This window comes from Polypterus senegalus, chromosome 3, assembly GCF_016835505.1.
Source record: "Polypterus senegalus isolate Bchr_013 chromosome 3, ASM1683550v1, whole genome shotgun sequence".
Classification (NCBI taxonomy): domain Eukaryota; kingdom Metazoa; phylum Chordata; class Cladistia; order Polypteriformes; family Polypteridae; genus Polypterus; species Polypterus senegalus.
The window spans coordinates 21,677,208-21,702,992 of record NC_053156.1 but is presented as its reverse complement, the minus strand read 5'-3'; the positions used below and the strand labels follow the sequence as shown (position 1 = coordinate 21,702,992).

At 40.8% G+C, this 25,785-nt stretch overlaps 2 pseudogenes; both read right to left on the bottom strand.

The window, feature by feature from the left end:
- The window catches only part of LOC120526431, a 33,518-nt pseudogene extending 23,448 nt beyond the window's left edge, over window positions 1–10,070 (bottom strand).
- Window positions 10,071–14,478: 4,408 nt separating this feature from the next.
- Window positions 14,479–22,118, bottom strand: LOC120524914 (annotated as a pseudogene).
- Window positions 22,119–25,785: the final 3,667 nt, after the last annotated feature.

Sequence of the window (25,785 nt, the reverse complement as noted above, 5' to 3'; positions counted from 1 at the left end):
GAACCGCGAGGAAGCTGCGACACACTTGGCCCTTGCCTTGGAGGGTCCCGCACTTCAGGTACTCATTGATCTTCCATCGGAAGAGTGTTGTGATCTTCAGGCTCTCACCGCTGCTCTCACCCGTCGCTTTGGACAAAGAACTTCAGCAGAATGCAGCAGAGAAAAGCTGACTAGCTGACGTCGGCGTGAAGGTGAGAGAGTGTAGGAGCCTTTGCCGCTGACATCAGGGTATATACACGAAAAGGTTACCCTACTTTCTCGACAGCAGTGAGGGAAGAACTCAGTCTTCATGCTTTCCTGCGGGGCCTCACACCAGAACGTCTTCGCCAGCATGTCTGTCTATCGTCACCCCGAGATTTGAGCGAGGCACTACGAGAGATATACATATACACATATATACATATACAGTACACATATACATATATAGCAGAATACCCGCGCTTCGCAGCGGAGAAGTAGTGTGTTAAAGAAGTAATGAAAAAGAAAAGACAATGTAATTGTTTTGTCATTGCTTTGAGTGTTGCTGGGATATATATATATATATATATATATATATATATATATATATATATATATATACATACATATGCATATATATAAATATATATATATATACATACATACATACATACACACATATATATACACATATACATATATATACATATATATATATACATACATACTGTACATACATACATACATACATAGATACATATATATATATATATATATATACACCTTTTGGGGTGCGAGCAGCTGTTGCTGGGGGTGCCAGAATCCATGGAGGAAGAAAAATGAAAAACGTTATTTGTACAAAATCTTAATTTACTGTATCTATCCATTCCTAAATAATTAAATGGGCAGGCTATGTCGTATCAGTGCAATACGCTGCTTGTTAAAACGGATGACTCCCGCTCTTACGTGCACTTAGTGCTGCATGGGTATTATGAACTATCGTATCTGTTCAAGTTCTATTTAAATTTTAAATATAAGTTATTTTTATTTAGTCGACAGAAATATGTTTGGTGGGAATGTAAGTTAAATGTAGTCATCATTGCATACATTTTTCTTCACCATATTTCTTCACCATAGAAATTTAAAGACTAAATTCAACTTACATTCCTAACAAAGATATTTCTGTCGGCTAAATAGAACCTACTTATATCCAAATAGAACTTGAAAAGATATATTTTTTCGAATCTGATCGCGCATTTCAGATCGACTTGACACGCATCACATCGAGCCCGCGTGCTATTGTGCTCTCACCTGCCTGCTTCAATAAGTCACCCTCGCTTCGCTCTTACTTTTTTACTGTTCATTTAATCATGGCTAGTCGCGAAAAAAATTAGAAAATGGAAGGAGGATTACACTGAGTATGGCTTTACTAATACAATTATTGATGGCGAATAAAGTATCCATTATTCATAAAGCTTCAATTGGTGATCTGTTTTTCTGCGTTAACCTCATTATTTTTTCATACTTCTTCTCAAACCAAGGGGGTGCGAGGGGAAAATGAATCGGGAAGCGCTGATTTATATATATTGAAATATACTGAAATAGTTTTAATGTCAAATAATGCAAACAATATGCAGCACGTGTTTCGCCCTAATTCTGGGCTCATCAGGCGTACATACTCACTGCACCCCCTGTCGGAAATCGAACCTTGGACATCAGCGCTAGAGGCGAAGCGTCTCGTGTTCGCCACGGCGTGTGGTTCGTTTATTTGACAGTATGTAGATCGGGAGATTATATATATATATAAAAGATAACTTCTTTAGCCACAATAAATGCCTTTATTGAATAGACAAAGTGGGGTGAACAAGTTCCTTTTTACTGCAGCCACAGCCGCGACATCACATAAAAAGCATCAATAATAACACATAAACTTGTAATATTATTTAGGAAAAACGCAACATTTTACTCACCAAAAATTCGGATTATTTGTAAACAAAATCCATCCTCCTCTCTTTCCTCAAAAACAGTTCAATTACTCTGTCGTATGGATTATCCGTGCACTTCAGTTCCATCAAAACCTCACTTTCTATCGTCATCAAAGCTAATGCTGAAAGGCGAACCCGCCCTATGGTATTTCTGGCATAAGTTTGAATTCACTTTAGGGCTGAAAATGTCCGCTCGATAGAAGCAGTGTACACAGGAATGGTCACCGCCAAATATACCAAAGTGAACAGCTGCCCTATGCTCTCATTCAGATTTTTCTGATGAAGGAAGTCAAGGAGATCAGTGGGAGATTCTCCTGCAAAATCATCCATGGCATACATTACAGTCAGTTCTGTTTTTAGCCGAGACAGATCAAAAAGCACTCAGTGACTCTTGTGTTACACTGGAGAAGGCTGCATGCGTGAAATTTTTCTTGTATTCCCGAAACTTCTGGGGCTTGAGGAGCGTGACAAACATCGGGTTTTCGTGGTCTTGAAATCTGATCTGTGTCTGGCAAATAATATTGTCCAGAATCATGGAGTTGGCCGTAGTGCACGCAACGATCTTTCGCTCGGAGCGTTTGCGGTGCGTTCAATGGCCTCATAGAGTTCCTCATATCGGCTTCTATCCAATCAACAGGTCTGAATACGATGACGTTGCCGTACGCCTGCTAGAGGGCCCTACTGACACCAACTCAAAATCTGATTGGTTGAAGCAACAGGTTAATCGACATTTATTCTGTGTTAGAGTGCCTCCACAACAGATTTTGAAAGCCTCTCTGCCTGGCAACAAATGATGGCTGAAATGTGATTGGTTAGATATTTTAATACGAAACTCCGCCTCCCACGGCTATCAAGCTGAATTCTATTACAGTATATGGAGAAAAATACGTTCCAGTTATGACCATTACGTGTAGAATTACAAAATGAAACCTGCCCAACTTTTGTAAGTAAGCTGTAAGGAATGAGCCTGCCAAATTTCAGCCTTCTACCTACACGGGAAGTTGGAGAATTAGTGATGAGTGAGTCAGTGAGGGCTTTGACTTTTATTAATATAGATACAGTATATATATATATATATATATATATATATATATATATATATATATATATATATATATATATATATATATATATATATATATATATATATTTACAAATCAATAAAGATAACACAATCCAAAGAAATTGAGCAATGTAAAAAAATATTTTCATGTCTATTTTAAATTACTTACTATTTTCATGGCTGTTGTCTTAGTAAAAATTCCACGTGGATTTCTCTCCACAGTAACAGGTGAGTTACTCTCATACCTGCTCTCCTCGCCTTCCAGTAGTTTCCTGTAGGTGGCGATCTCAATGTCCAGGGCCAGCTTGACATTCATCAGCTCCTGGTATTCACGGACCTGTAGGGCCATATCTTGTTTGGCTTTCTGCAAGGCGGCCTCCAGATCAGCGATGCGGGCCTTTGCATCTTTCACAGCCACCTCCCCACGTTCCTTGGCTTTAGCGATTGCTGTCTCCAAGTTCGCTCTCTGCAAGGAAATAAACAATTTAAAGATGTTTGAATTGGTAAGCATTATGAAGTAGAGTTTTGGACTATACTTGATCATCATATAAACTGTGATTCTTAGCCAGAAGGCTTCAGGGCACAAAAAAAAACTTTTCTGTGAGTTATACATCAATCCATCCTTTATCCAGCCCACTATATACTAACTACAGGGTCATGGGAGTCTGCTAGAGCCAATCCCAGCCAACACATGGCGCAAGGCAGGAAACAAACCCTGGGCAGGGCGCCAGCCCGCCGCAGGTGAGTTATACAAGTTTATATAAAATGGTAGAACAGTTGAACTGTTGTGATGAGAACAGGTTGTTCAGTGCAGTTTGATTCTGTAACTAATGACAAGAGAATGAGATGTTAATGGCTTACCTGTCCCTTGAGTGCTTCAATTTCAGCTGTCAGTCAGCTGATCAAACGGTTCAGGTCTGAGATTTCAGATTTGGTGTTTTTCAGGTCATCGCCATGTTTTCCAGCTGATATTGCCATCTCCTCATACTATAAAAACATTAAAAGTCCTCAGATGTCTATGTGTTGTTATGCAAATCCATTTCTGTATACTTCTGTCATGTCTGGGTCTAATAATAATATTGCACATTTCTCCTTTGCTTACCTTGTGCTTGTACCAGTTCTCAGCCTCTGCTCGGCAACGATTTGCAATGTCTTAATACTGAGCGCGCACTTATGCCACGATGGCATTCAGATTGAGTTTATGGCTGTTGTCCATCTCTAGAATCGCTGAGGTTTCTTTATCCTGATTCTGTAATTCGTTGAGCTCCTGTTATTATAAACCAGACGAAAAAAAGTGCAAAGTTTCAAAGTTTCTTTATTTGCCATTTGTGCATAAAACCAACAGTCAAAGCACATTGGAATTCTTGTGCAGAGCTCATTCAGAGTCATCATAGTAAACATTTAAAAAAAATAAACAATAAAAAAAATTACACCAACACTATACAAAAAGGTGGTAATATCTGAGCTGTGTCTCAAATTGTAGTACAGTTTTTATGTCTGAGCAGAGAGTGAGCTGGGTGGAATGAGTCCCTGATAATTCCCTCTGCTCTTTTCCGACAGTGATGTGTGTACATAGAGTCCATGGAAGGAGGTTTTGTCCCTATGATCCTCTCCGCAGTCTTTATGAGTCTTTGCAAAGCCTTCCTCTCTGCCTGTGTGGTGTTCCCATAACAGACAGTGATGCCTATGGTAATAATGCTCTCTATTAGTCCTCTGTAGGCCTGGATGAGAGGATGATGGTTCAAGCCAGCTTACCTGAGCAGCCTAATGAAATAAACCCTTTGCTGGGCTTTTTTCACTGTGGCTGTCATGTTATGAGTCCAGCTCAGGTCTGATGTAACCTGCAGTCCCAGGAATCTGTGGCTGTCGGCCCTCTCCACCTCAGTCCCTTTGATGATAAGAGTCTGTAGAGGGGGAGGATTCTTCCTAAAATCCAGTATTATTTCTTTGGTCTTTTCTGTGTTAAGGATGAGGTCATTAACATTAGCATCTTGCAATATCTCAGTGTTCAATTACAGCATGTCATATCATTCTGACAATTAAGAAGATTACCGCATCGTAGAGGGCATGCAAGAAGTTAATCTCATCTTGAAGTGCCTCGACCTTGGCCTCTAGTTCAATCTTGTTCATGTAAGCGCCATCAACATCCTAGAGACAAGAAAGGGCAAGTGAGCACTGCAAATGTGAACTGTTCAGCTGGCATCAGTTTTCATTATTACCCAAATCTGAGTGGCATGCACCATTTGTCTGAATGTAATTTTAACACATGCCATGATCCTATGCTATTTAAAAGGATTCACAACAATCTGGATTATATTTTAATTGTAAAAATGCATATTTGTACCTTTTTCAGCAGGACAAAGTCATTTTCAACTGCAGCCCTTTTGTTGATTTCATCTTCATACCTGAGTAAAAATCAAAGTATTTAGTCAGTTTGCCATTGCCAGAATAAGTGCATGGTGTGTGGGAGGGTGTTTTACGGGCATGAGCAGCTAGGAGGAGACCCTGGGGAGGACCCTAGAACCCTCTATGAAGGATTATATCTCCATACAGCCTGGGAACGCCTTAGGATCCCACAGTATGAGTTGGCAAGTGTGGCTGGGGAAGGGAAAGTATGGGCATCACTGTTATGACTGTTGACCCAGGTGACCTGGCTTCAGATATACAGTGGACAATGAAATAATAAATTAATGTTTTGTAATTATTTTCGATCACATTTTAAATATATTGGTTTATCACAGTTTCTTATGAGCCTGAATGGAATGAACCCAAAAAAAGATGAATGAATTAAGTATATTTAAGTCTTTCAAGTATATAATATTTAAAAAATAACAGCAGTTTAACAATTGCTCTTGTTCAGTTTAAAATTGAAATAGGAATCCATCCATTCATCCATTATCCAACCCGCTATATCCAAACTACAGGGTCACAGGGGTTTGATGGAGCCAATCCCAGCCAACACAGGGCACAAGGCAGGAAACAAACCCCAGGCAGGGCGCCAGCCCACCGCAGTGAAATAGGAATACTCATGAATTATTATTGCAGTTTTTGGCAAGATTGGTTATTAGACTTTGGTATGATTTGTTTAAGAGCTTTTAGGCCATCCATGTATTTATTGATTTTCTAAACCCATTCAGTCCATTACAGGGTTGTGGGCATCCAGAGCCTATCCAAGTAGCAGGCAGGATTCAAATCCAGGTGGGATGGCAGTTCATCAAAGGCCACGGTCATGTACACCTCTACACTTACACTGACCAGGTCAAATTAGTGTCAACAGTTAACTATACTACCCATACAAGACCCAAGGGGGCAAGGGAAGAACTTGCAAACTAAACAGGTAGTGGCAGCAAACATCAAAGTTTGGTCCGTGGAGCTGTGATCAAGCATGATGGTGACAATGTTGTGGTTCACCTCATATAATAATAATAATGATAATTTACATATATGTAACTCTTTTTTCACTACTTAGAGTATTTTAGATAGACAGAAGGGAACCACTTCAACCACCTCCAATGTGTAGCATCCACTTGGATGATGCAACAACAGATATTTTATGCTTTTACCTTCACCACACATTAGCTATTACTTAGTGAAGGATTGAAACAGAGAGTGTGTTAGAGACAAGGGATGATTAGGAGGCCAGAATGGTTCCACCCATGGTGGGCATTTTAGCTAGCATTTCAGGAATATTCTACTCTTTTCAAACGATGCCCAGGGATCTTTTATAACCACGGAGAGTCGGGCCTTGCTTTTAAAGTCTCATCTGAAGGACAGCGCCATTTCTACATCACCATGTCCCTTGTCACTGCACAGGGGCATTGGGATTCACACACAAGCCACAGGGTAAGCGTCCCCTGCTGGCCTCACCAACACCTCTTCCAGCGGCAACCCAAGCTGTTCCTAGTTATTCTCCCATTCTAAACATGCTTATTTTCAGGTGCATTATATTTTGCTCTCAGATACTCTTCCCTGTGTCTCACTAAAAACCCCAGTGTTATATATTGGGTGGAGACTCCATGAAGCTGCAACTGGCACATTACACTTTCAGTATTACTATTACTGATATTTGCACATTGTGTTGTAGTATACTGTACTTTACTTTTTTGAACCAATAGTTTTCCTTTTCCCTGTTTGTTCTTTTGTGCTTGTAAATGATGTATACTTTAAGTATGTCTGTAATCTCATTATAGCTCTTATGCAAATAATATTAGCCTACATTCCATGAAAAGATGCAAAAATTTAATTGAAGTAATTTAAAGAACAGTTTTTCCATCGTTCCCTTCCCCACAGAACCACATTTCAGATATCTTTACAGGTATATTTCATTTATTTCATTTCTCTATATCAGTAGGAGGTTAAGCTATTCAGAAAGAGTTACATAATGTTTTTATTATTTTTAGACGAAACAAAACATTCATCCTTAAATGAGCTCATTTTCGGTTTACAAGGCAGAAGCCAGCAATTGTAGAGCTTACCCATGCAAACCCCTGCACTGGGCCTGATTTAGGTTCACAAATCTATACATTGATTTACAAAACTGTTTTCAGGGGGATTCAGATGGTCTCACAAATGCATTAACCAGAATGGCAGTCTTTGTTGTCAGCTCCACTTCCTTCTTCAGCCACCAGAGGGCTGTGTGTAGTCGTGCAGATACTTCCTCCTGAATTCACTCATTAGCTTCATTTCTGTTGTAACCCTGCTAAACACTCATGTAGCTTCATACCGGAGTACAGTATGTCATACTTTTGTTGTTGACCCTTTATAATCAAACTACACAATCAGCATTTTCACATTCAGCAGCCCCTGCCTTATTTAAATTGCTTTATTTTCTTAAACTCACTTATTCTTGAAGTCTTCCACCAAGCCTTGCATGTTTTTCAAATTACTTTCCAGCCTAATTTTCTCATTTTCAAGCCGTTCAGCTGTCGACGCAAATTGGCAATGTAGGCTTCAAACATGGGTTCAATATTGGATCTTGCACCACCTGGACCACTACCACTTTGCTCTTGCAGGAGGTTCCATTTGGTCTCCAGCATCTTGTTCTGCTGCTCCAGGAAGCGGACCTGCAGATAGGTGCCAATAAGAGACAAGACGCTGAGTGGACTGAGCATTAACGTATTAATGAATTGTGCTAATTACATAATAAGGTTGGCAGATTACATTTTGAGAATACAGTGTTGGAGAGCATTTATGCTTTGTTTATACTGGTGTGCAATGATGATTACAGTAATGCCATCTCATTGTAAAGCACTGCCATTGAAAGCCACGCCTTAGCTGATTTCATCCCCACACCATCTTTAGGTGTCATAGGTTAGCAGAAGGGTGTGGAAGGACAAGTAGACCCTTTTTACATGTCAGCAGTCATTATGTTCAACGGCAAGTAAAAAAATAGAATCGACTCCACTTAGATTATAGATTAGTGTTGGTTGAAGACTCTGTTAACTTTACAATGTCACTCAGATTGCACCCAATGTTTTCCCCTGTAATTCCAATTTTTGCTGTACAGGATAATAATGTTGTTTATTTACATGGAAATATAATTACATGCAAGTTGCCAACAAATGTGAGAGTCCTTGTGAGCAGCCAGCAGTAAATTATACCACATAGTTGGAGAAACTCAGAAGAGGTGCTTTACATCGTCATTGGCAGCAGCAGAACATGAGGGGAGTTTGCTGCAGCGCCCCCCTAATCTGACGCTGTATCCCTTCTTGAGCAAAACCAAGCTGAAATGCAACTCCCATGAACGTCTGATTCAGACAGCAAACATGAATTGCCTTCTGTGATTTGGAAACATTCTCCAGTATCTGAGCAGTTTAACTTGAATGATTTTGGCCTTAAATCTGAGTTTGACTCCCAGCTTTATGTGTGACCTTAAACAAGAATCTTGTCTGGGCATCTTTGCTTACAGAACAAAACGTTTTAATGTGTTTAGTGGTCTCTTATGAAACAAATACTGACTAAAGCCCATTTGGGATTATTCCCAGCGGCTCCTTGTTTTACAGAAGGGTGTGTCGCCATTGAAGTCAACCCAAGGCTATGAGTATGGGTGACATTTTTAAAAAACTCCAACATTGCTGCTACAGGTACCATTCCGACAGAATCATCCATTTTGCTTTTTACACTTGTTTAGTTAAACTACTGCCTTCTGTCAGTCTGCTAATTAGAACAACCAGTCCTCAAAAGTGACACCACAAACATGTTGTCTCTCTACCACATCTCTGCAGCATTTACACGCCATATTTCAATAGCACAGTTATGTTTTACTTAAATGGCATTATTGAAGCAAAGAAAAGTTAAAAGCCATCTTTGCAGTGTGCTTCATTGTCTACTGCCATTCAAATTTAAGGTGCAAATAGTCTGGCATGTTTGCCTTGCCGACATTTCAAAACCTGCACAACTAGAAATGTTCCCAACAGATAATGTTTGGAAACCAATGCCAGCAAAGTGCAATTCTTGAGCTTTAGTGCTATGGTTAAATGTTCATATTGCTAGCGCTGCATTCCAAAATCTTGCTATGTTAGCTTAAAATATTTCATTTCCTCTACCTTAACAAGTGCCAAACGTTATCAGATCCTCATTGAATTTATTAAATGAGTAGACTTACCTTGTCAATGAAGGAGGCAAAGCGATTGTTGAGGGTCTTGTTTTGCTCCTTTTCCAGGGCACGGACTTGCTGAATGTTGGGATTTTTCCAGATTGAGAGGGGCCAGTAAACTATGACTAATGGTAACTGCTGTGATTGCGGGTATTGGTACATCCATTCCTCTGCGCATTCCACCACCAAACCCACCACCGTATCCACCACCGAATCCTCCACCAAGTCCGCTACCTAATCCTCCACCTAATCCTCCTCCTGTTCCACCACCAAACGATGATACCATTGCACCACTAAAACCACTCCCATAGCCACTACCACCACCACCAATATAGCTGCTAGAACTTGAGAATGGACTGCTAACAGGAGCTGCCCTGGACCTGCTCGCTAAATTCATTCTTAGCCGGCCAGTTGGCTCAATCATTGATTGAGAGGTTGCTCGTCCCTCATTGCTCCTCATACCCGTCATGCTCTGTCTCATTTTTCTTTTTCACTAGTCAGTCTAATCTAATCGGTGCAAGCAAACTAAAAAAAGAACTGAGACTAGAGCAAGCTGTGAGAAAGATTCTGGCCAAGAGCAGTCCGCAGTCCAAGAAGGAGTGTCAGTCCCTCTGTGATGCCTACAGAGGTGAGCTCTTTTATAGCTCAGTTCTGCCCATTCCAGAAGGCGGGCCTACCCCTCCTATTGCCTTGCCCTGCTCTAGACCCTGCCATCTGAATGAATAGGTATCAAAGTGGTACTAGGGTATTGTACCGTGTTAGCCATTATGAATGTAGTGAAAAGCCGAGCAAAATTACACCTTTTATTGACTAACTATTTTTTAGTTAGCCAATAAAACGTGTCATTTTGCTTGACTTTTCACTACTATAAGAGTAGTGTAAGAGGTGTAAACTGATAAGCTGGAACACACCCAAGCAAATGGTAGTCTACCAACGAGAGAGCAAAGTCAGAGTGGTGGCTGATGTGTGGAGGGCATAGGTGTCTGTTGTTTCATTGCTGGAGAGAAGAGGCAGCTCCTAGTGGATTCAGGAAATATCTCTGTACTGGACCCCCAAGGAACTCTGCCACAGCTCCTAGATCTTTGTGAAACCCATTTTAGTTAATTCTGACTATCCTGAAAACATCAAGAACAAGGTGTGGGGGTGTCAATCATTGTCAGCTCATTCACGCATCCACATTACCCAGAGGCCGGTTTAGATTCACCAATTTCTCTAATGCACATTCTTGGGATGTGCAATGAAGTAATTTTACTGAACAGGAGTTTGATCCTTTCAAGTAAAGAGAGCTGTTGACTCTGAAATTTACACACTTGTGAGTGATACATTAAATAGGATCCTTCACAGAAAGGTAAATCACAGAGAAAAAGTCAAGTAAGACATTTCTTAGTTTGCTTCTTGCGTGGATAAGCCTGACTAACCAGTCCTGACTTGTGGGTTCCTTCGTACATAATGTCTCTGGGCTGGAGAGCCTCTGCTTTGCAAGCCTCCTGGGATGTTAGTGGGATTGTAAAACACCAGCAATTAAGTTGCATTTTTCTTTTACTTTCTAGTTTTGCCATCTCTCCTAAAGGATTTATGCTCTTTTTTTTTTTTAACAAAAACAGAAAGTCAAGAGTGAGTCACACCTGGGAAATGGATGATGGGAAGGAGAAAGAAGCTGCGCAGTGTCTGTATAACATAAAGAAAAGGCAACGTCTTCTCTTTGACAGAGTCACTTCAGGGACAGGCAGATATTAAAAATACTCATCTAGTGTGCCGTGTAAGGAGCTCTCAACCCTGCAGAGATACCTGAAGGCGACCATTAAAAAGGGGCTCAAGACCATCAGGCTCTTTTTAACAGAGCAGCTGCAGTTTATATAGTTGTACCTGTAGAGCGGGTACCTGACTGTCAATACCACATGCCAATGAAAGTGCTGCAGAGAAAGTCGGGCCATCAATCATCTTTTCCAACCTTGTTTTTCCATTGCATGGCTGTGGGTATCCTGGTGCAATGCAGGAACCCTAAACAAATCAGACAGATAGGTCTGTCATGCAGCACACTCGCCCAGACATCCTCACACACTCAGTTTATGAAATCTGTGACAGTGTCTGGTGGTAGGCCATACGAACACAGAGGGGATTTGCAGTTTTACCTGGAAGGTAATCTAGCCAGGTGAGATGGCGGGAAAGCATAATAATTCAGTTAATTTCTGTTTAGTATTATGTAGTTCTCTCCCTGGTGTTGCAATACCACATATTAATGAATAGTCAGCTAATATTAAGCAAATACACAATATTATTACAAGGCTTTGGCCAGATGGAAATTATACCTCATAGCTGCGTGTTCACCACGTGACCCTGAACAAGTCATTTAACCTGCCTGTGCTCCAAATAGTAATCGTATGTATGTTAACACTTATCACAGCTCTGCAGGTGAGGTGTTCCCTATGAAATGGATATCTATAAAGTAGTTTGTATCGGTTTGTTAACTTAATAGCATGACAATTATAAAACAATATGAAAACTATGGTCAGATAGTCTGGTGATTCCAACACACTCCCTTTGTGGAGGTATGAATGAGTAGGTGCTATGAGGGCCTGGCACCCTGCCCACAAAGATTTCCTGCCTTGCCCAGTGGTGCTGAGATAGACTCCCATGACCACAATTTCGATCAAGCAGGTTTCAGAAACTTATTTAATTGTACTGTAGATCACTGTAAAGTGTCTTTTAATTGTTCTTATAGTAGGAAAGTGCGCAATAATAAATTGCTCAAAAAAATTAAAGGAACACTTTGAAAACACATCAGATCTCAATGGGAAAAAGAAATCCTCCTGGATATCTATACTGATATAGACTGGGTAATGTGTTAGGAACGAAAGGATGCCACATCGTTTGATGGAAATGAAAATGATCAACCTACAGAGCCCTGAATTCAAAGACGCCCCAAAAATCAGAGTGGAAAAATGATGTGGCAGGCTAGTCCATTTTGCCAAAATTGAATTGCAGCAACTCCAAATTGTACGCAGCACTTTGTATGGCCCCTGTGTTCTTGTATACATGCCTGACAACATCGGTGCATGCTTCTAATGAGATGACAGATGGTGTTGTGGGGGATCTCCTCCCAGATCTGGACCAGGGCATCACTGAGCTCCTGGACAGTCTGAGGTGCAACCTGGTGGCATTGGATGGACCAAAACATAATGTCCCAGAGGTGTTCTATTGGATTTAGGTCAGGAAAGTGTGGTGGCCAGTCAATGGTATCAATTCCTTCATCCTCCAGGAACTGCCTGCATACTCTCACCACATGAGGCCAGGAATTGTCGTGCACCAGGAGCCACTGTACCAACATAGGGTCTGACAATGGGTCCAAGGATTTCATCCTGATACCTAATGGCAGCCAAGGTGCCTTTGTCAAGCCTGTAGCGGTCTGTGTGACCCTCCATGGATATGCCTCCCCAGGCAATCATTAACCCACCACCAAACTGCTCATGCTGAATAATGTTACAGGCAGCATAATGTTCTCCATGGCTTTTCCAGACCCTTTCACTTCTGTCACGTGCTCAGGGTGAACCTGCTCTCTTCTGTAAAAAGCACAGGGCACCAGTGGTGCATCTGCCAATTCTGGTATTCTATGCGAATGCCAATCGAGCTGCATGCTGCTGGGCAGTGAGCTCAGGGCCCATTAGAGGACATGGGGCCCTTGGGTCACCCTCATGAAGTCTTTCTGGTTGTTTGGTTAGAGACATTCACACCAGTGGCCTGCTGGAGGTTATTTTGTAGGGCTCTGGCAGTGCTCATCCTGTTCCTCCTTGCCCAAAGGAGCAGATACTGGTCCTGCTGAAGGGTTATGGACCTTCTATGGCCCTCTCCAGCTCTCCTAGAGTAACTGCTTGTCTCCTAGAATCTCCTCCATGCCCTTGAGACTGTGCAGGGAGACACAGCAAACCTTCTGGCAATGACACGTATTGATGTGCCATCCTGGAGAAGTTGGACTACCTGTGCAACCTCTGTAGGGTCCAGGTATCGCCTCATGCTACCAGTAGTGACACTGACTGTAGCCAAATGCAAAACTAGTGAAGAAACAGTCAGAAAAGATGAGGAGGGAAAAATGTCAGTGGCCTCCACCTGGTAAACCATTCCTGTTTTGGGGGTCATCTCATTGTTGCCCCTCTAGTGCATCTGTTGTTAATTTCATTAACACCACATCAGCTGAAAATGATTAACAACCCCCTCTGCTACTTAACTGACCAGATTAATATCCCATAAGTTTCATTGACTTTATGCTATACTCTGATTAAAAAGTGTTCCTTTAATTCTTTTGAGCAGTATATATAAAGAAAGATCATTTGCTATGAACACCTTAATGTTCTTTTAAAACATTTCACTGCACAGCTGAACCTTACATTCTGCAGATACAAATCCGTAATTCATATCAAAATATGTCACAGTAGAAGGATCAGAGTGATGACATCTTCAAGCGTCATGTCTAAGCACAACGTCATCAGTCCTTGGTGCCTCCATTGTCTTAATCTGTTTAATCCAATAACTGGCTTTCAGGGAGCAGAACCTTAAATACGCAGGATTGCTAATCAATGACAAGTATTTTTTTTATTCCACACTCAAAAACGTAGTAAATGAACAGGTTACTTCAATGCAATTAGGTAATGAGAACTGATATTCATTTAGGCAAAAAAGATAAAATTCATATTCTGTTATCGTTGAGATAATTGTGTGAGAAAGGATATGTACTAGTATTGTCAAAATGAAATATTTAAAACAAATAAAAAATAACTTCAAGCTGTGTAAAGTCATTTTTAAGGTTTTTGCCAACAATTAAAATGAAATGTCCATGTACTTGACTTGATGTACCCATAAATATCAAACAATACACCAGCACATTTTTGGTCAATACAGGTTTATTGAATTGTTCGCAATACAGAGCCAATCTGTTTCAGAGGTCAGTTGTTAGGGTTTTGTCTTCAGCAATTCCTCACTAATTATAATCAGGATTATTTCAGATGACTGATTAATAGCAGAACATCCAGAACAGAGAAGTTTACATAATCATATAAATGATAGACACAAAGGCTGTTCTCATAGAAAATTAGCCCTAGCTAACCCTGAGTGCTCAAGGCACGTTAAGAACAACATGATGCCAACTTTCTGCATCCCTCAAGGTGTCAAACAGGCTGCTTCCTTGAACTCCGAGGAAACATTCAGAAGTCCCTGAGATTTATGGCACTCGATGACCCAGCCAGTGTCTATACACACACTTCATCTGACTTGATCTCATTGCTTCTTTGTAGTCTAGCATGTGGCAACTCCTTGGAGTCTCCCTTGGGCAGAGCCATAGTCTTAGTAGCACCTGATAAAACATTCCTTTATTTTCAATGAATACAAAACTATTTTGTTGGGAATGCTCCATAAGGTTTCACTTTGCTTATAACAAAAACATATTCAATTGTTTCATTATTGCTCCATACAGTAAAAACACTGTAAAGTATTGAAGTGTGCTGGTATGTGATCAAGTGTGTTCTCTGCCGATCCTGACCTGAGGAAGAGCTTGACCAAAATGTCTGCTTGCTCACAGGTTATGGATAGAAACTGAGCAAGTCGGTACTTTTTCTTAGGGGCTTGGAGAAAAAAGAGTGGAAAGTTCTACATATTCATGAACTGCAGTCGTGAAAGTGTACAGACCAGGTGCACTTGATCAGATGTGAAATGTTGGGTGACAGCAGGAACTAAACCACAAAACTAAGTGTGTGGGACTTGCTCCTTATCTTTAGGAAATTCTGTTTAGCTTTCTGCTGGAAAGCCATCTTTATAAATGTTGAGAAGATCTTTAGTTATGGTCAATGCTTATATTGGGTTGATCTTCTGTTGTGGTGTTCCTAATTGTTTTGTTATCTGTTAACTTGGCCTTCTTAAGGATGACTTTTTTTTTTTTTGTCTAATAGTACATAACCTTTCTAAATCACATCTCACTGTGCCACATATCTGATGTTCTCCTGCTGATAAAAAGTATAATTTTTGAGTGTTTGAGCTAATAAGTAAAACTAAAACAAGGAAAAAGCATTTAAAGCGCATTTAGGTTGTTGAATGTGTTGTGTGGTACTTTTTCAGGAAAGAGGAAGTTTCTGTGCTAATAACGTCTTGCTTGAGTTACACTGCTTGAGGAGCTTGAAATGCGTCCTCCAACCATTGAGAGGCTACTGCCACCACTACGTGACATGCTACTGCTGAATCCTCCTCCTCCTCCTGTTCCTCCGATTCTAATTCCTCCTCCTCCTCCTCCTCCTCCTCCTCCCATTCCACCTACAAATCCAAATCCTCCTCCTCCTCCTCCTCCTAATCCAAATCCTCCTCCTGCTCCCAAACCTCCACCTAAAAAAATTAAAAGAACATAGTTAAGTCATATTACAGCTTCAGTATCTCACAGATTCTTCCAGTAGTCACTAAAATAATGAAGATAATGTACTGAAAAAAAAAGAAATTTCATTGAACTCTTCAGCTTACCAGATGAAGCGCTAGTAGAAGATGACTGCACGTGGACTGCCGTGACTGCACCTCCTCCTGAACTGAGCCTGGCAGATAAACAGGTTGATTTAGGTCTCAGTATTGCAATCTTAATGCTTTCTGATTTTATCTTGGTTATATATATATATATATATACAAATGAATAAAGATAACACAATCCAATGAAATGGAGCAACATAAAAAAATATTTTCATGTCTACTTTAAATTACTTGTTACTATTTTCATGGCTGTTGTCTCACTAAAAATCCCACATGGATTTCTGTCCACAGTTACAGGTGAGTTACTCTCATACCTGCTCTCCTCGCCTTCCAGTAGTTTCCTGTAGGTGGCGATCTCAATGTCCAGGGCCAGCTTGACATTCATCAGCTCCTGGTATTCACGGACCTGTAGGGCCATATCTTGTTTGGCTTTCTGCAAGGCGGCCTCCAGATCAGCGATGCGGGCCTTTGCATCTTTCACTGCCAGCTCCCCACGTTCCTCGGCTTCAGCGATTGCAGTTTCCAAGTTCCCTCTCTACAAGGAAATAAACAATTTAACAATGTTTGAACTGGTAACCATTATGAAGAGGAGTTTTGGACTATACTTGATCATCATATAAACTGTGATTCTTAGCCAGAAGGCATCAGGGCACAAATAAAAACCTTTCTGTGAGTTATACAAGTTTATATAAAATGGCAGAACAGTTGAACTGTTGTGATGAGAACAGGTTGTTCAGTGCAGTTTGATTCTGTAACTAATGACAAGAGAATGAGAAGTTAATGGCTTACCTGTCCCTTGAGTGCTTCAATTTCAGCTGTCAGTCGGTTGATCAAGCGGTTCAGGTCTGAGATTTCAGATTTGGTGTTTTTCAGGTCATCACCATATTTTCCAGCTGACGATGCCATCTCCTCATACTATAAAAACAGTAAACGTCCTCAGATGTCTATGTGTTGGTATGTGAATCCCTTTCTCTACTGTTCTATCATATCTTGGTCTAATAATAATTTGTCACATTTCTCATTTAGTTACCTTCTGCTTGTACCAGTTCTCAGCCTCTGCTCGGCTGCGGTTGGCAATGTCTTCATACTGAGCGCGCACTTCCGCCACGATGGCATTCAGATCGAGATTACGGCTGTTGTCCATCTCTAGAATCACTGAGGTGTCTTTAACCTGATTCTGTAATTCGTTGAGCTCCTGTGATTGCAAACCAGTGGAAACATTAGCAGCTTGTGATGTCTAAGTGTTCAATTATGTCATATCATTCTGACAATTAAGAAGATTACCGCATCGTAGAGGGCACGTAAGAAGTTAATCTCATCTTGAAGTGCCTCGACCTTGGCCTCCAGTTCAATCTTGTTCATGTAAGCGCCATCAACATCCTAGAGACAAGAGAGGGCAAGTGAGCACTGCAAATGTGAACTGTTCAGCTGGCATCAGCTTTCATTATTACCCAAATCTGAGTGGCATGCACCATTTTACTGAATGTAATTTTAACACATTCCATGATCCTATGCTATTTAAAAGGATTCATAACAGTCTGAATTATATTTTAATTGTAAAAATGTATATTTGTACCTTTTTCAGCAGGACAAAGTCGTTTTCCACTGCAGCCCTTTTGTTGATTTCATCTTCATACCTGAGTAAAAATCAAAGTATTTAGTCAGTTTGCCTTTGCCTGAATAAGTGCACAGCGTCTGAAAACGGTCTTGTTTGTTTTGTATTTACTGTCAGCCACATTTCAAATTGATTGGTTTATCTCAGTTTCCCATGACCCTCAGTGGCATTAAGCAGAACAAACATGAATTAATGAATAAATGAATGAACAAGTAAAGTATATTTATGTCTTTCAAGAAAATATTTCAAAAAAAGTTTGATGATTGGTCTTGTTCAGTTTAAATTTGAAATAGGAATGCACTTGAGTAATCGTTACAGTTTTTGGCGGCATTAGTTACTTGAATTTGTTATCATTTATTTAAGTGCTTTTAGGCCATGAGTGTATTTATTGATTTTCTAAACCTGCTGTTTCCATTACCCAGTTGTGGGCACCCAGAGTCTATCAAGGTAACAGGCAGGATTCAAATCCAGGTGGGATGGCAGTTCATGAAAGGGCACAGCCATGTACACCTCCACACTTACACTGACTGGCCGTCAACAGTTAACCTCATGGCCATTACACTGGGGACATGAGGGTTAACTATACTACCCATACAAGACCCATGTGGGCAAGGGAAGAACATGAAAACTGAACAAGTAGTGGCAGTAAAAATCAGTCTGGTCCCTGGAGCTGTGATCAAGCATTAAGGTGACAATATGCTGGTTAAACTCTAATAATAATAATTTCATGCTAGTACCCTCCCTATACATTAGCTATTTAGCAGTGTAGGGTTGAAAGAAAGAGACTGTTAGAGACAGAGAATGGTTAGTGGGCCACAGTGGTCAAGCCGTGGTGGGCATTATATCCAGCATATCAGAAACACTCTACTGTATTCAATAGATGCCCAGGGATCTTTTATGACCACAGAGATTCAAGGCCTTAGCTTTAAAGTCTCATCTGAAGGACAGAGCCATTTCTACACCACCATGTCCCTCGTCACTGCCCTGGGGCTTTGGGATTCACTCACAGGCCACAAGCTAAGTGCCCCCTGCTAGCCTCACCAGCATCCCTTCCAGCATTAACTCAAAGTGTCCCTAGTTCTTCTCCCAGTCTAAACATGCTTTGATTCAGGTGCATTATATTTTATTCTACATAACAAGACTGTTGAATGATTTTGTCTTGTTTGTTCTTCTCAGATACTCTTCCCTGTGTGTCACTGAAACCCCTAGCATTACACATTGGGTGAAGACCCTTATGAATCTGCAGCTTGCACATTACACCTTCAGTTTTACTGACATTTGCCCTTTGCATATTACTGTATTTTAATATTCTTTTTAACAGTACTTTTCCTTTTCCACTTTATTCTATTGTGCTCGTAAATGCATGCTGTAATTATTTCTGTAATCTCAGTATAGCTGGAATCTTATTCAAGTGATATTGCCCTGAATTCCATGAACAGATAAATAAATTGAATTGAAAAAATTAATGAAACAGTTTTGAATCATTTCTTTCCCTACTGAACCCTGTTCCATGGGACTTTGCAGTGTATTTCATTTATTTCATATATTTATAGCACTATAGTAGGTTAAGCTACTCAGACAGAGTTACATAAGTTTTGTATTATTTTTAAACAAAACATAACATTCATCTTAAAATCTGCTCATTGTGGGGTTTCAAGGCTGGAGACAGTCTTTGCAGCATTGGGTTTTCAAGGCAGAAGCCAGCAATTGTAGAGCTAACCCATGCAAACCCCTGCACTGGGCCTGATTTAGGTTCACAAATCTATACATTGATTTACAAAACTGTTTTCAGGTCGATTCAGATGGTCTCACAAATGCATTAGCCAGAATGGCAGTCTTTGTTGTCAGCTCCACTTCCTTCTTCAGCCACCAGAGGGCTGTGTGTAGTCGTGCAGATACTTCCTCCTGCATTCACTCATTAGCTTCATTTCTGTTGTAACCCTGCTAAACACTCATGTAGCTTCATACCGGAGTACAGTATGTCATACTTTTCTTGTTGACCCTTTATAATCAAACTACACAATCAGCATTTTCACATTCAGCAGCCCCTGCCTTATTTAAATTGCTTTATTTTCTTGAACTCACTTGTTCTTGAAGTCTTCCACCAAGCCTTGCATGTTTTTCAAATCACTTTCCAGCCTAATTTTCTCATTGTTCAAGCCGTCCAGCTGCCGACGCAGATTGGCAATGTAGGCTTCAAACATGGGTTCAATATTAGATCTTGCACCACCTGGACCGCTACCACTTTGCTCTTGCAGGAGGTTCCATTTGGTCTCCAGCATCTTGTTCTGCTGCTCCAGGAAGCGGACCTGCAGATAGGTGCAAATAAGAGACAAGACGCTGAGTGGACTGAGCATTAACATATTAATGAAGTGTGCTAATTACATAATAAGGTTGCCAGATTACATTTTGAGAATACAGTTTTCATCCATCCATTTTCCTGAAGAGCATATATCATTTTTTTACGCGGGTTTGCATTGAACGTCACAGTAACGCCATCTTAATTCTCCTCATATTTGCATCTCTCTCATTGTAAAGCACTGCCATTGAAAGCCACGCCTTAGCTGATTTCGTCCCCACACCTTCTTTATTCCAATTGTTGCTGTACAGAATAATAATGTTGTTGATTTGCATGGAAATATAATTACATGCAAGTTGTCAAAATATGTTAGAGTCCCTTTGAGCATCCAACAGTAAATTATACCACATAGCTGGGTGAACTCAGAACAGGTGCTTTACTTTGTCATTGGCAGCAGCAGAACATGGGGGGAGTTTGCTGCAGTGCCCCCCTAATCTGATGCTTTATGCCTTCTTGAACAAAACCAAACTGAAATACAACTCCCATGAACGTCTTATTCAGACAGCAAACAGAATGAATTGACTTTTGTGATTCGCCAACATTCTCCAGTAGCTGAGCAGTTCAACTTGAATGATTTTGGTCTTCAATCTGAGTTTGACTCCCAGCTTTTGTGTGACCATAAATAAGAATCTTGTCTTTGCTAACAAGAAAAAAAAGTTTTAATGTGTTAAGTGGTCTCTCCGTTATGAAGCAAAGATTGACTAAAACCCATTTGGTGTTATTCCCAGCTGCTCCTTGTTGTACAGAAGGGTGTGTCGCCATTGAAGTCAGCCCAAGGCTATGACTGTGGGTGACATTTTTAATAAACAGCAGCATTGCAGCCACAGGAGCCATTCAGATAGAAGTAACCATTGTGCTTTTACAATTTTTGAGTTAACTGCTGTCTTCTTCTTTTAGCCTGCTAACAAGTACAACCAGTCCTCAACAATTACACCCAACATGTTGTTCCACTAACAAATCTCTGTGGAACTTGCAAACCAGTTGTGTTCAAATATATTTTGACATCACAATGCATTATTTAAAAAGTCATTTTTAAAGCAAAGAAAGGTTAACGCCATCTTTGCAGTGTGCTTTATTGTCTACTGCCATTCAAATTTAACGTGCAAATAATCTGAAATGTTTGCCTTCCCGACATTTCAAAACCTGCACAACTAGAAATATTCCCAGCAGATAAAGTTTGGATACAAATGCCAGGAAAGTGCATTTCTTGAGCCTTAGTGGTTTGTTTAAATGTTCATATTGCAAACTCTGCACTCCAAAATCTTGATATGTTAACCTACAAGATTTCTTTTCCTCTGTCTTTACAAGTGCTTATCCTTATCACACCCTGACTGAATTTATTAAATGGGTAGACTTACCTTGTCAATGAAGGAGGCAAAGCGATTGTTGAGGGTCTTGATCTGCTCCTTTTCCTGGGTTCGTACATGCTGAATGTTGGGATCAATTTCCAGGTTGAGAGGGGCCAGTAAACTCTGGTTAACGATAACTGCTGTGATTGGGGGTATTGGTGGACCCATTTGACCGCCAAATCCACCGCCAAATCCACCGCCATATCCACCGCCTCCTCCACCACCGAGTCCACCACCGAGTCCGCCACCGTATCCTCCACCGTATCCGCCACCGAATCCGCTACTGAATCCTCCTCCTCCTCCTCCTCCTCCTCCTCCTCCACCACCACTAAGTAATAATGCCATTCCACCCCATAACCACCACCACCACCACCACCACCTCCACCACCACCCATATAGCTGCTGGAACTTGAGAATGAACTGCTAACAGGAGCTGCCCTGGACATGGACACGTGGCTCATTCTTTGCCTGCTACTTGGCAGAATCAGTGATTGAGCGGATCTTTGTAATCCACCGCTCCTCATACTAGAGGTGGTCATGCTCTGTCTCATTTTTGCCTTTCACTAGTCAGTCTAATCTAATCGGTGCAAGCAAACTAAAAAAAGAACTGAGACTAGAGCAAGCTGTGAGAAAGATTCTGGCCAAGAGCAGTCCGCAGTCCAAGAAGGAGTGTCAGTCCCTCTGTGATGCCTACAGAGGTGAGCTCTTTTATAGCTCAGTTCTGCCCATTCCAGAAGGCGGGCCTACCCCTCCTATTGCCTTGCCCTGCTCTGGACCCTCCCACCTGAATGAATAGGTATCAGAGTGGTGTAAGAGGTGTAAACTGATAAGCCGGGACACACCCAAGCAAATGGCAGTCTACCAGGGAGAGAGCAAAGTCAGAGTGGGTGTCTGTTGTTTCATTGCTGGAGAGAAGAGGCAGCTCCTAGTGGATTCAGGAAATATCTCTGTACTGGACCCCCAAGGAACTCTACCACAGTTCCCAGATCTTTCTCCTTTTTGCAGAATGTATGTTTCATACATTTTCCTGCTGTAATACTCATCGAAACTTTTCCTCCTTGTTGCTCTAAAAAATCTGAATTGAATGTCAGAAGTGCTCTAAGAATACCAAAGTGAAGACAAAAATGTCACTTGTTTCTGGAGTTCACTAAAGGGTTTGTAACATTAATGACTGACTGACATTAGGAGCAACAAAGTGTTTTGCATTTGTAATAAATTCTGTTAACCTATAAAGCAGCTATTCTTAGAAAATTGCAAAACTAATGAATTTACTTTTTATTGGAAATATTATTCTGCTTCATTGCTAAATTAAGCAAATGCTTGTTTGAACAAATCTATTTAAATGCTTAACTCTTCAGAGCACATTGTTGTATCTTTTTGAAATAGACCTCTAAGATGAATAACATTGTGAAACCCATTTTAGTTAATTCTGCCTATCCTGTGTGAGATATGGCCGGCCATTCATCCCGGCCAATACCCCCAGGCCGCCAGATGGAGCTCTCCTTGCAGCATAGAGGTGCCCCATATGCCAGCAGGGAATTATGGACAGTGGAATTAAAATGTGTAGCCCTGCTGGATACCAAGGGGGCCGCCAGGAGTCACTGCAGGGAGGCATAGGGATTTATATTTCCCGTATAGCCCGGAAGTATTTCCAAGTCACAGGAATGGAAGAAATGATATACTTCCGGGCTGAAGAAAAAGATTTTTACCTGACCCGGAAGTGCTGGGTAATCACATAGACTGAGGGCTCAGAAGCACTTCCAGGTCGAGGACTATAAAGGACTGTGGGACATCCCAGACAGATGAGCTGAGTTGGGAGGCAGGGTGGCTAAGTGTCTGGGAGTGGAGAATTGTGATTGTATTGTTTATTAAATATTGGGGAGAGGAGGGTGCTGTGTGCATATTATTATTAGAATAAATAATAATTATTGGACTTTTACCTGGTGTCTGACGAGTGGTTTGAGGGTTCAAGTGAGCGACAAAGCCCTAATCTGTCACACCTAAAAACTTCAAGAACAAGGTGTGGGGGTGTCAATCATGGAGGCCACTCACAGAATTTAGAGTCACCAGTTAGCTAAACTTGCACAGCTCTGGAAGTGTGGAAGGAAAAGACAGACATGAGCAGAACGTGCTTTGTGTTGTATTTTATCATAACATATCGTTCTTCACCACATGTCATCAATTCAGGATCACAGAGGGCCGGACTCGTCCCCAGCAGCACTGGACACATTGTCAGCTGATTCACACACCCACATTACCCAGAGGCCAGTTTAGAGTCACCAATTTCTCTAATACACATTCTTGTGATGTGCAATGAAGTCATTTTACTGAACAGGAGTTTGATCCTTTCAAGTAAAGAGAGCTGTTGAGTCTGAAATTTACACACTTGTGAGTGATACATTAAATAGGATCCTTCACAGAAAGGTAAGCCACAGAAAAAAAGTCAAGTAAGACATTTCTTAGTTTGCTTCTTGTGTGGATAAGCCTGACTAACCAGTCCTGACTTGTGGGTTCCTTCGTACATAATGTCTCAGGCCTGGAGAGCCTCTGCTTTGCAAGCCTCCTGGGATGTTACTGAGATTGTAAAACACCGGCAATTAAGTTGCATTTTTCCTTTACTTTCTAGTTTTGCCATCTCACCTAAAGGATTTATACTATTTTTTTTTTTAACAAAAACAGAAAGTCAAGAGTGAGTCACACCTGGGAAATGGATGATGGGAAGGAGAAAGAAGCTGTGCAGTGTCTGTATAACATAAAGGAAAGGCAACGTCTTCTCTTTGACAGAGTCACTTCAGGGACAGGCAGATATTAAAAATACTCATCTAGTGTGCCGTGTAAGGAGCTCTCAACCCTGCAGAGATACCTGAAGGCGACCATTAAAAAGGGGCTCAAGACCATCAGGCTCTTTTTAACAGAGCAGCTGCAGTTTATATAGTTGTACCTATAGAGCGGGTACCTGACTCTCAATACCACATGCCAATGAAAGTGCTGCAGAGAAAGTCGGGCCATCAATCATCTTTCTCAACCTTCTGTTTCCATTGCATGGCTGTGGGTATCCTGGTGCAATGCAGGAACCCTAAACAAATCAGACAGATAGGTCTGTCATGCAGCACACTCGCCCAGACATCCTCACACACTCAGTTTATGAAATCTGTGACAGTGTCTGGTGGTAGGCCATACGAACACAGAGGGGATTTGCAGTTTTAGCTGGAAGGTAATCTAGCCAGGTGAGATGGCGGGAAAGCATAATAATTCAGTTAATTTCTGTTTAGTATTATGTAGTACTCTCCCTGGTGTTGCAATACCACATATTAATGAATAGTCAGCTAATATTAAGCAAGGCTTTGGCCAGATGGAAATTAAACCTCATGGCTGCGTGTTCACCACATGACCCTGAACAAGTCATTTAACCTGCCTGTGCTCCAAATAGTAATCGTACGTATGTTAATGCTTATCACAGCTCTGCAGGTGAGGTGTTCACTATTAAATGGATATTTATAAAGTAGTTTGTATCATTTTGTTAACTTAATAGCATGACAATTATAAAACAATATGAAAACTATGGTCAGGTAGCCTGGTGATTCCAACACGCTCCCTTTGTGGAGGTATGAATGAGTAGGTGCTATGAGGGCCTGGCACCCTGCCCACAAAGATTTCCTGCCTTGCCCAGTGGTGCTGAGATAGGCTCCCATGACTGTAATTTGGATCAAGCGGGTTTCAGAAACTTATTTAACTGTACTGTAGCTCACTGTAAAGTGTCTTTTAATGGTTCTTATAGTAGAAAAGTGCTCAATAATATATAAAGAAAGATCATTTGCTATGAACACCTTAATGTTCTTTTAAAACATTTCACTGCACAGCTGAACCTTACATTCTGCAGATACAAATCAGTAATTCATATCAAAATATGTCACAGTAGAAGGATCAGAGTGATGACATCTTCAAGCGTCATGTCTAAGCACAACGTCATCAGTCCTTGGTGCTTCCATTGTCTTAATCTGTTTAATCCAATAACTGGCTTTCAGGGAGCAGAACCTTAAATACGCAGGATTGCTAATCAGTGACAAGTATTTTTTTTATTCCACATTTAAAAACGTAGTAAATGAACAGGTTACTTCAATGCAATTAGGTAATGAGAACTGATATTCATTTAGGCAAAAAAGATAAAATTCATATTCTGTTATCGTTGAGATAATTGTGTGAGAAAGGATATTTACTAGTATTGTCAAAATGAAATATTTAAAACAAATAAAAAATAACTTCAAGCTGTGTAAAGTCATTTTTAAGGTTTTTGCCAACAATTAAAATGAAATGTCCATGTACTTGACTTGATGTACCCATAAATATCAAACAATACACCAGGACA